General features: G+C 44.3%; 1 protein-coding gene across 12 annotated transcripts in view; it reads left to right on the top strand.

The window, feature by feature from the left end:
- The window catches only part of ATP8A2 (ATPase phospholipid transporting 8A2), a 729,626-nt gene that overhangs the window by 346,181 nt on the left and 371,443 nt on the right, over positions 1 to 12,002 (top strand). The gene's annotated exons all lie outside the window — the stretch shown is intronic.

Consider the following 12,002-nt stretch of genomic DNA (forward strand, 5'->3'; position numbering starts at 1 on the left):
ATGCACTGTTTTGCCTAAAGGCTTTACCCGAAGTCACAAATTGGTTGTCTACCTCTTGCTGGATCATTAACACTGAAGCATTGGTCCATACATGCAGGCATGGCGCTGGTTTTCGTCAGTTTCATTACTGAAAAGTTTGCTTACTTAATTTCCTGTGCTCAGCTCTGTTAGGTAGGTGTCTTACCTCAGCTGTGCCTGCACCCTCAGTAAAGATCTAGAGGAGCTGGGTACTATTTTTGCCTGGGGCTGTTTTAGGTTATCAAGTTCCCTTTGTATGAGAACCAACTTGGAGTTAGTGTCTGCCCCTCTGCCTCTCCTATCCTTATGCCTCTTTCTTTCTTTTTTAAAGATTCATTTATTATTATTTATTTTTTTAAGTCAGAGTTACACAGAGAGAGGGAGAGAGAGAGAGAGCAAGAGAGAGAGAGGAGAGAGAGGAGAGAGAGAGAATCTCCCATCTGCTGGTTCACTTTCCAAATGACCACAGCAGCCAGTGCTGGACTGGGCTGAAGTCATGAGCCAGGAACTCCATCTAAGTCTCCCATGTGGGTGTCAGGGACCCAAGCACTTGGGCAATCTTCCCAGTGCTTTTCGGAGGCCATTAGCAGTGGAGCAACCAGGACAGAAACCAGCGCCCATGTGGGATCCCAGGGCTGCAGACCGGCTTTTCCCTCTACGCCACAGTGCTGGCCCAGCCTGTTTATATTCTTTAGATGTTTGAAGGTTTCACTGTTTTTCCAGAAGGCCCATGCAACATAGTCAAAGGTAGGCTGATCTGTTCCAGCTCATCCTTACAACATACTTTAGAGAAGGGATCTTGGGTCTTGCATTTTTCCAGCATTGTCAGCTTTTCTCCAAAGTGTTGGACGCCTCATTTGACATCACCACAGTGGACTATTGTGTTAGCAGAATCTTTCTATTTCTTTTTAGGATGGAACTGAGGGTGGAAAGATATTCTTTTCCAACACATTTGGTAAAGGGAATTCAGTTCAACACTCTGAAGGAGTTGATTTTTCTGACATATGTCTTCTTTTTCCAAAACAGAAGGGGGGGCATTTAATTTTCTTAATTTTCAAACTCTAATTCAGGCTTCCAGTTATTTTCTTCATTCTATAAATGCAGTTGCAGGGCACTGGTTTGACTCCTGTTGGAGCAAAGATAAATTTGACCTTAGGACAGGGTCTAAATGTGTACAGTAGGCTCCAGTTCTGCTTGTGGAGCTAATGTATTCAATCTAATTTCCCTCACATATGATAGCTATTAAAACATTTTAAGACTGTGAACACGCTTATTTAAGACCGGAAGAGACTGGGTTACAGAGGAAGGAGGAGGCAATTACAGAGTGGGAGTGGACAGGCTTGAGTGGTTTGGGAGACTTTGGAAGACATGAATAATAATAGGCAGCAGTGGAAGAGAGCAAAGGAGCAAGACAGAGACAAAAGCTCTCGCTCAGCTGTTGTTTTTATGGTCGCTATTCCCTTGAAATAATTTCCCCTTCTTCAGAAAAATCAGACCTGTGTCCTAGATTGAAAAGTCACAGGATACTCTATTTAGTGGGAGTCTCCATTCAGCCATTGCCGCTGTCCTGCAAGGCTAGAAGGGCAGAATACTTTCTGCTACGTCTGTTGTTTGGTGATTTCCAGATGGCACTCTTATTAGCAGAGTTGTATTGAAGTTATAACAGTACCTGCTGCTGATCTCCTATGAATTTATTTGGGATTCTACTTGGTTCTGTTTGATTATTCTTGTTTAAGTTCACAGAGATTCTGGATAGGTTACAAGACGGCTCTCCAAGATGCAGCAAATGAGACCAGTTTGTGTAGCCCTAAAGCTATGTCTCTGATTTTTGTATACCACACAGGAAATTGAGCCTCATTACTCCAATTCTGTCGTATGTAAAACCAAGGTCATTATAAGAGTTAGAGTCCAAAATATTTTGACAAGTGTGATACTGAAAATCCTGCTACCGTAACAACCCATTTACATTAACTTAATGATATTTTACAAATTGGTATTTACTGCTGCCATTCTGACACTAACCAGGCCTGACCCTACTCCACTTCTAGGATTATCAACCCCTGTCTATCCACTGTTCCTCCAGTAAACTTGCTTTTCCCTACCCCAGATTGGATTATTTCCTTCCATCTATCTCACCAGAATTGATATTGATGAATAGGGAAAGTGGTTTAAGTTGAGAGAGGATGATTCATAACAGTGGAATTCAAAGCCAGTCAGGTTGGCACTAAATGACCTTACAAGAAAAACCCTATAATTCAATTGATGTATTTATAATTGCTTTGACCCCTGTTTCTAGCTGTAGTTGGTCCCATATGAGACAGCAGGGACAATAATCTTAGGGAAGGGGCAGGTGTGGTGGCATTAGGTTAAGCTGCTGCTTGTGGGACTCCTCTACCTATACTGGAGTACCTGTTTGAGTTGTGGTTACCCTGCTTCTGATCGGGCTCCCTGCTAATGCACCTGGGAAGCAGCAGATGGTGGCTCAAGTGAGGAGTCCCTGCCACCCACATAGGAGACCCAGAAGATGGAGTTCCTGGCTCTCGGCTTCAGTCTGGCCCAGCTCCAACTGTTGCAGGCACTTGAGGAGTGAACCAGTAGATAGAAGATTTTTCTCTCTCTGTCACTCTGCCTTTCAAATAAATAAATAGACTTAAAATAATAATAATATATTTTTAAAAGATTTACTTGTTTTACTTGAAAGAGTTACACAGAGAGAAGAGACACCGAGAGGGAGAGAAAGAGAGAGAGAGAAAGAAAGAGAGAGAGGGATCTTCCATGAGAGAGAGAAAGAGGTCTTCCATCTGATGGTTCACTCCCCAGTTGGCCGCAACAGCTGGAGCTGCACCGATCCGAAGCCAGGAGCCAGGAGCTTCCTTCAGGTCTTCCCATGCAGGTGCGTGCAAGGGCCCAAGGACTTGCACCATCTTCTACTGCTTTCCCAGGCCACAGCAGAAAGCTGGACAGGAAGTGGAGCAGCCGGGTCTCGAACTAGTGCCTGTATGGGATGCTGGCACTTCAGGCCAGCGAGTTAACCTGTTGCACCACAGCGCTGGCCCCGTAAAATAATAATAATCTTAAGGGAACTATGTGAAAGATGGAAGGAATGGTGAAAATTATATAGTCCATATCCTGCCTTGTCATAATGAAGCTAAATGTTACAGGCTGGTTTCTTTTTTTTTTTTTTTTCTGTAAAGATTTATTTATTTATTTGAAATACAGAGAGTTAAAGAGAGGCAGAGGCGGAGAAAGAAAGAGAAGTCTTCCATCCACTGGTTCACACCCCAAATGGCCGCAACGGCTGGAGCTGTGCAGATCTGAAGCCAGGAGCCAAGAGTTTCTTCCAGGTCTCCCACATAGCTTGGGCCATCTCTCCTGCTTTCCTAGGCCATAGCAGAGAGCTGGATTAGAAGTGGAGCAGCTGGGACTCGAACTGGCACCCATATGGGATGCTAACACTGCAGGCAGTGACTTTACCCACTGCACTACAGCGCTGGCTCCTACTGGCTGTTTGTTTATATTAAGCAAAGAAAGCTCTGAAGCACCGCTGTGATTATGGAATCGTATTTGGTTTTGGTTACACCATGGCTTCCACCATGGCTACATTCTGCTATAAGACTGAGACTTAAGATTGGTCTAGGGATTTTTATGATGTTAGTATCTTCAGTTTCAAACCAACCATTCAAGGATCTCCATTCTATAACCCAAAGTAACACTCTGTGCTCAGAGAAGCCATCACATCTCTCTTCTGGATTAGTGTGAACAGACTCATCCTGGCTATGACATCTTCCAGGATGCCTGGTGGGGGTCCAGCCTTGTGCCCTGTAGAAACTAATGTTCCATGAGAACTCAAGGCACCCTTTTCACTGTTGTTTATTTATTAGGTCTTTGACCATGTATGGTGACAATTATGCAAATTAGGGTTTTTTTTTTTATACGTTATGGTCCCTAAGTGGTAGGCTGTTTCTGTTCCAGTTAGATCTTTACGAGTCTAGGGTCAGCTGAGAGAAGCAGCATGGAAAGGTCGGATTGGGTTCCCTCCCTTTCCACGTCTGCCATCCTGAGTAGGTGGGGTATTTATCTCCAGCCCTGCAACCAGACTCGGAGAGCTCAGTGAGATTGAAAATTCAAGGGAAAGCCTGGCCCTCAGCATGTTCTCCTCACCCCCAAATCCTCCACCGTACACTTGCCCCTATTTCTTCACCATCAAGAGAGTGATTTGAATCACTTTTCACAGTTGCAGTGTGATGACAATGTAACTAGGGCAGAGTCAGGAGTGAAAGCAAAGAGAAAAGTTGCTTGTAGGAGCCAGCCACGCCCAAACCGTTTCCCACTTGCCCCAGAAGAGACTTTCCCCTGGTGAGCTTTCGAAAGGCTGAAGAGTTTAAAAGCAAATTCCAGCCACCAAATTATATAAGGCAGTCATAGAAGAATCCTTATTTTTTCCTCTTGATTTTCTGTTTCCATGATAGCATTCTGGAACCCAAAGGGGGCAAGCCTGCTTTTTCTCATTCCCTTTACCCCTAAATTCCAACTGCTTGCCTGAGTATACTGCCAGATTCTTAGCATTCAGGTTTTGTAAAGGTGAACATGGTAGAGCCTTGAGACCAAGCAGGACAGAATTTTTGGAATGGCAGCCATGTCACCGTCTGCAAGGTGGGCTTTGTTCTTTGGATTTGTGTTGTGTGACCTGCACTGCCAGGTGGCTGGGTGGGAGCCATGGTGAATTTCTGGGGACTTCTGCATAGCAGGTGTCAGTCTTTCAGTGCATAGAAGCACCCAGCATTCTTCCTCTCCTGCCAGCAGCCTGTGTTTACACACGGATCCTGGTACAATAGAGCTTGGTTGATAGAAAAGTTGCAGACCAGGACAGACAGAAGCCAATGAAATGCCTGCCAATAGGGGCACGTTGGAAGTTTTAATCTAGTAGGTTTTCATTTTAGTATTTCAGAAAATGTGATGACACCTTTTCTCGTCCGTGTCTTGTGTGCTTTTGATATAATGTGGAATCGTTACACTGTAAGTAGGAAAAGACTGAAGGAGGAATATCATATATAGACAGTCTGGCAGATATGGTCATTAATTTGGTTGTGGTGAGTATTTCAGAGAGTGAATGTTTAGGGAGAGTATTGAATTAGTTGAATTAAGTATGAGTGTGTATATATGTGTATATATATATTTATAAATATTTAAAATCAGTAGTGCCTTGAAGGATAAGTATTCTGACAGGTATAGATAATGGTTATAAGCAAATGGTAGGATTGGTGATAGAGAGCAGAGAATTGAAAAATTTTTTAACTTTTATTTAATGAATATAAATTTCCAAAGTACAACTTATGGATTACAATGGCTTCCCCCCCATACCGTCCCTCCCACCCACAACCCTCCCCTTTCCCACTCCCTCTCCTCTTCCATTCACATCAAGATTCAGTTTCTATTATCTTAATATACAGAAGATCAGCTTAGTATACATTAAGTAAGGATTTCAACAGTTTGCTCCCACACAGAAACATAAAGTGAAAAATAATAGATGAGTTTTTTAAATGATGATGAAATCAGATCAGACCTATTGTCATGTTTAATCCCAGTGAGAGTCAAGTTGGGAATTGAGAATTTCTTTTTTTTTTTTTTTTTACAGAAGATCAGTTTAGTATGCATTAAGTAAAGATTTCAACAGTTTGCACCCCCATAGAAACACAAAGTGAAATATATTGTTTTAGTACTCGTTATAGCATTAAATCTCAATGCACAGCACATTAAGGACAGAGATCCTACATGAGGAGTAAGTGCACAGTGACTCCTGTTGTTGACTTTACAAATTGACACTCCTGTCTATGGCATCAGTAATCTCCCTATGCTCCAGTCATGGGTTTCCAAGGCTATGGAAGCCCTCTGAGTTCTCCGACTCTTATCTTGTTTAGACAAGGTCATAGTCAAAGTGGAGGTTCTCTCCTCCCTTCAGAGAAAGGTACCTCCTTCTTTGAAGACCTGTTCTTTCCACTGGGATCTCACTCACAGAGATCTTTTGCCAGAGTGTCTTGGCTTTCCATGCCTGAAATACTCTCATGGGCTTTTCAGCCAGATCCAAATGCCTTTAGGGCTGATTCTGAGGCCAGAGTGCTATTTAGGACATCTGCCAGAGAATTGAAATTAAATTAAGGAATGTGCTTCTGACTTGCAGATGCATTTAAAATGTCCTTAGCTTTCACAGGTATAGAATGAGCCAGCTCCTTTTTCTTCCTGTCTGCTCTTTGACATCTACATATTTGCTGTGCTCAGTAGCTCTAGCCCTGACTTGAGTTGTACTAGGAAGGTGCAGACCTTTGAGAGAAGTGGAAGATGGGGAGGCAATAACCAGGCCACTCCAGGGCCCTGTGCACAAAGATTAGATCTAGTGGAATTCAGAGTTCACATCTGAACTCTGCCTGAGGGCCCTCTGGTCACTGGCAGCACCTGTTGCTTCCTGTGAGCCTGTCCTACTGTCCCTCCACTACCAGCCTCACCATGCTCCATTGGAAACTGGAGACCTTACGTGTGTCTCAGAAGTTTTGATTTTGCCAAAGAGGGAAGGACAAGATGACTACTTTAGAAAGAGATTATTTTACATTTTGTGTGTTCTTTCTGTACTCCATAAAGGTATAATTATGTTAGCAGGGGTTCAAAATCTCTTGTTGGCAGAGTTATTCCACAGGAAACTCCCAAGCTGACAAGTTAAAGGCTGCCAAATAAAGGGGTGTCCTACGTTCTGTGTAGTCCTGTTCTTGAAGGGATTTAGTAGACCCCTGACTCCTTTTTTGTTTGTCTTCTCCCAGTGCCCCTGTGACAGAGCAGAGTGCTCTTTGTTCTCCTTTCCAGAGAAAGGGAAACCTGCCCAGATCGCTGCCAGATCTCTGCGTCTATTGGGATAACCTTGTATTTTTGTTTTTAAGTTTTCTAATTTCTTCTTTTTTTTGGTCTGACCAGAAGATTTCCAAAGATTTGTATTCCAGCTCAGATATTCTTTTTTCTGCCTTGCCAAATCTGTTGTTAAGGCTTTCCACTGAATTTTTAATTTGAGCTATTGAATTTTTCTTTTGTAATATTTTATTTTGATTTCTCTTTAAAATATCAATTTCATGGGAAAAATTTTCATTCACGTCATGTATGGTTTTCTGTAGTTCATGGATTTCCTTCTGATTGCTTTTGAGTAGTCCTATGATTAATTTTTTGAATTCTGTTTCTGGCATTTCCTCAATCTCTTCATCTTAACATTCTAAAATTGAAATGTTGTTGTGTTCCTTTGTGGGGGGTCATGATTTCTTCCTTATTCTTGTTTCTTGAATTTCTGCATTTATTTTTAGGCATTTGTGGAATTTATTGTTGTTTTTTTCCTCTGATGGCTTTTATCTTTGAGCTATGCCTCTGTGAGTTAGTGGCATGTCTGCACTTTCAGTGAATACCAACAGGTGTGTGGTGGGTGTGGCCAGGGAGCTCTAGTTAGTGCTCCAGAGTGGGCCAGTATCCAGGGTAACATCCAAGTTAGGTGGGGTAGATCTCTTGCTTTCAGAAGTGGGGGATGGTTGCCTCTGTTGGTGCAATCATCCCCTCACCTCCTCTCCTCCAAGCTGAGCAATGCTTGGTTTCAGCCCCCCATTGTGTTCAACACTCATCCGCGCCACCTTGTGAACTGCACGAATGATCTGTGCAATCCTCACTGTGAGCACACTGCAGTGACCCACCCCAGACAACCAAGGAGCCTCAAGCATGTGGAGCTGCTCCCAGTGATTGCCCAGAGACCCAGTTACACCCTGCACCTTCTCATATAACCACATAGTCCCCACGGCCTCAGCACACAAGGCCCTCACAGTCGCTGGGTGCAGGTTTTGCTCTGCCTTGATAGTCTGTCCAGGCAACAGAGAGGTGATGTTGTCTGAGCCAGCTCCACCTAAGTGTCTTGATCCTGGGAGGCTGGAGGCACCTTCCAGTCCTACGTGGGTTCCCTGCCATCCCTCCACCAGGCTCAATGTCAGTGGGGACTGCGGATTTTTCCCTCCACTAGACTCTTTGGATCACATGCATACACAAGAGCCACCAGCTGACTGTCGCTCTCTCCTCACTGCTGCTGCCGGTGCTGCTGAGAAGTTGGCATCTGTCTCAGCCAGTTGCTGGGTGGGTGCACAAAGTCTTCTGCAGCTGCCACTCAAACCCACACCCAAACCCAAACCCACGCCCACACCCACACCCACACCCAAACCCAAACCCAAAATGGTGCCCACCCTTTCTTAGCCAGGCAGCAGGTGCTCTTGTGGGGAAGTTGGGGTGAGATAAACATGCCCACTCTACTCCCACTGGGTCCGTGAGCAACCACTAGCAACTGCCAGCCCCCAGGGCTCCAGTCCTGATTCAGGCCATGCTCTCTCTCCAGCTGTATCACCATGGTTTGCTGTAGTCTGGTCTCACCTCCGTCTCCAAGCTACCGCCCGCTCTACCTCTCTGCTGCTGCAATCCTGTGTTGTGTTTGTGTTTGTGCTGCACATCCACACACTCCAGACACAGGTTCCTTCCTCTTATAGGATTTCCACTGTGGTTTTCTCTCCAGTTCTCCCCTGAGAGTGCACTTCCTACACCTTTTTTTTTTTTAACTGTTTATCCCTAGCCTAGCACAGTATGTCATTCCCTAATCCACTATCTTGGAATCTTTCTGGTTTCTGGTATTTTTAAGACATCAAACATAAACTCCTTAGCTTGGCTTCTAAGCTTCCTCAGGTCTTGCTACCTGCACAGATTGAAAATATTAGAAGGAAAGATCTAGAAGGTAGTCGGGAGAATCTGTGGGAGACTTTGGGTGGTGGTGGAGAGATGTGTAATGCCTTTCACACAAGTGGATGATGCTGCAGCAGGCAGGAGGTGGTGGAGGGCAGTTTTGGGAAAATGTGTGACTCTAGGAAGTGTGGAAGAGCTGGGTCTTGTGAAGTGCTTGGTGAGTGAAGGGCAACAGTAGAAAGACACGTGCCTGTGTCCTCTGCAAAGGTTTTATGTAGTGTCTTCTCTCGTGGTCTTCAGCCAGTGTTTGAATTTTGACACCTTCAGTCTCCCCTGTCCTCAAACAGAGAATAAAATACGAATAAGAAAATTCAGTAATTTTAAAGATGGGAACAAGAGAGTAAGTGAATTCTGTTGACTTTGGAGGGAAGAGATGATGATGATGATGATAGAAATGAAGGGTTGAGGAGGGAGGAAAGAAGGGGATACAGAGACAAAAGGACAGGGAGAATTACAATAGGCTATAAGGCAGATTGTATCTTTAGAGAGTCAGATTTTAGTGGTGGCAAAAATGCAGAAGTTCAAGGTGAGTGGAGGATCACTCATGATACTCAATAGTCCACTGGAATACAGAGGGTAGGGTAATAGAAGCACAAATAGTTTCTGATAACTTGGCCTTCAATCTGTGTTCTTAGCACCTGCAAAGCATTGATGACTCGTGGACTCCTATTAAATGTTGTTGATTGCTTGGAGGAAAGTACTTGGGCTTACCAGCCAGAAAGGTTGTGGAGTTTGGTGCTGAACAGATTTCAGTGCATCAGGCGGGAATTGTAGCAGTGAATGAAGGAGGCAGACAGACTTCTGGTGAGAAAGGTAGGGGTACTTAGTGACTGGGTTGCAAGCAGGTAGAGGATGAGGCCAGGAGTGTTTCTGGATTCATAAGTTAAACAGCCCCACTGGAGAGCTGTTGGGTTGACCGGATAACCTGGACCCAATGTGCCAAAGTAAATGCCACTGGCTCACCTTCCTGTACCTTCCGCCCAGCCTGGCTTTGTCCTGAGAGTAGTCCTGTGGGTGGGGTTCTTCAGAGTAGAGGGGCAGGGCTGGTGGACAGCGGAGGAGCTGCCACAACAGCCATCTCTGGAGACCTCTCCCAGGAGGTCCTTGCTTTCCAGCACGTGTGTTGTACGCAGAGACCTCATTTTGAATGCATCCTTTGGGAAGGTGGCCTTGGCCTCAGTGTAGCCGTGAGCTCTGTATTTGAAATTAGACATAGCACTGAATTGTACCTCTGTTTGCTTTTTGACTTTAGATAAGTACATTATAACCTCTAAGGGTGTTACGTCCTCATAAAAATGAGAATAATTCTGTCACTGTGGGGATGAAAAATGAGGCATATGGAGGCATTTAATTAGCTATAGCATGCTATAAAATGCAAGTTGTCTGTAGGTGTGGTTGTACTGGGCAGAGGTTTGCAGAAAAAACCTATATTTACAGTAATCAACCATGAGTTAATGAGAACAAGGCTACCATAATGGGGAATTAGAGAGACAGCAAATTGAAAGGTTTCTAATCTGAATTATAGGATTACACTTGGAGTGGTTGACATTGTAGCACAGCAGGTTAAGCCACCACTTGGGATAGTAGCATCCCATATCAGAGTGACAGATCAAATCCCTGCTACTCTGCTTCTGAGCCAGCTTCCTGCTACTGCCCCTAGGAAAGGAGCAGGTGATGCTGCCCATGTAGGAGACCAGGACAGAGTTCTTGGTTCCTGGTTTCAGCCTGGTCCAGATCTGGGTATTGAGGTCACTTGGGGAGTGAACCTATGGATGGAAGATATGTGTGTGTGTGTGTGTGTGCGCGTGCACGCATATGTCTTGTTCTCTCTCTTTGTTTCTCTTTCAAATAAATAAATATTTAAAAATTATACTTGGAAAGCAAATAAGTGATAGAAGGGAAAGCAGTAGGACAAAGAGGAACGGATGAGGGAGATAACAGGAATCTGAGTTTGTCAATGACTGAGGGGGTGGTAGATTAACAGAGCAGGGGCTACATGGAGAGAATGAAATCGAGGTGCTGGCCTTTGTTTTGGACTTACTGAATTCTAGATATTGTCACAACATCTTGATGGCAGTCGGCAAGAAAAATTTCTGTTTGTGAAGCAGAGAGAGAAAGTTGAGAGCCAACCTCCAGAAGCATTGCTATCACTAAGACACGAGAAGTATTGTAGCATAAGGAGAAGGCCGGGGCAGATGGTACAATTTCACCTCCTCTGGTGCTTGGTCTTCCTCCATGCATCCAAGTTCTGAAACTGTGTGTTTCATGGCCAAGGTACTTGCCACAGCTAGCCCTGCATGTTTACTTGTTCATGTTCCCAACACATTCTCGATTCTGAGTGTTTAGGGTTATTTTTGAGCTCCATAGAATGCGGAACATAAGCCAGATGCCTCATAGTGCTCAGGAAGTGTTTGTAAATACTCTTTGGAAAGAATGGCTCTGTGCTCTAAAGCTGAGGTGGTTGTTGTGAAACAGGATCAGGGTCAAGGTGACCATTCTGGACCTAGTCCAGGTCAAGTGACATTAAAAAGAAACCAGTTGGCATGATTTGTGTCTTTCTCCTTTGAAGCTCTATAGATTGAGAACATGAACTGAGAATATGGATAATGGATTAGGAAAAATAGAAGAATAGAAAATAGAAGACCAAAGGGTTTAGGACAGAATCAGGATCCATAGAGAGAGTCTATGGTGATTGGAGAGGGTAGACCAAGCCAAGAAAGGTGCCCTTAGACATCAAGCAGTCAGTGCTTTAAGAAATGAAACACATTTGCAAAATAAGGCAGGTGGTATTGGAAGGGGGTGGAAATTGAGAGAGGGAGAAATGCTGTTGGTTCTCGGATGTGACTTTGCTGCTTGTATGACCTTGGTGGGTTGAATTATGTCCCCAAAAGATATAACCCCTAGTACCTTAGCATGTGACCTTATTTGGAAATAGGGTCTTTGCAGATTTTTAAGATGAGGTTGTCCTGGAACAAGATGGGTCTTTAATCCAGTGACTGCTGTCCTTATAAGAGGGAAGCGACACACATAGGGAGCCCACTGTGTGATGGTGGAGGCAGAGATTGAAGTTAGCTGCAGCTGTACACTAAGGACTTGCTGTAACCAACCAGGAGTGAGGATGGAGATGGGGCGGGCCAACCTCCACATGTTTCAGAGGAAGCAAGGTCCTGCTGATGCCTTGAACC

This window comes from Oryctolagus cuniculus, chromosome 9, assembly GCF_964237555.1.
Source record: "Oryctolagus cuniculus chromosome 9, mOryCun1.1, whole genome shotgun sequence".
Lineage (NCBI taxonomy): Eukaryota > Metazoa > Chordata > Mammalia > Lagomorpha > Leporidae > Oryctolagus > Oryctolagus cuniculus.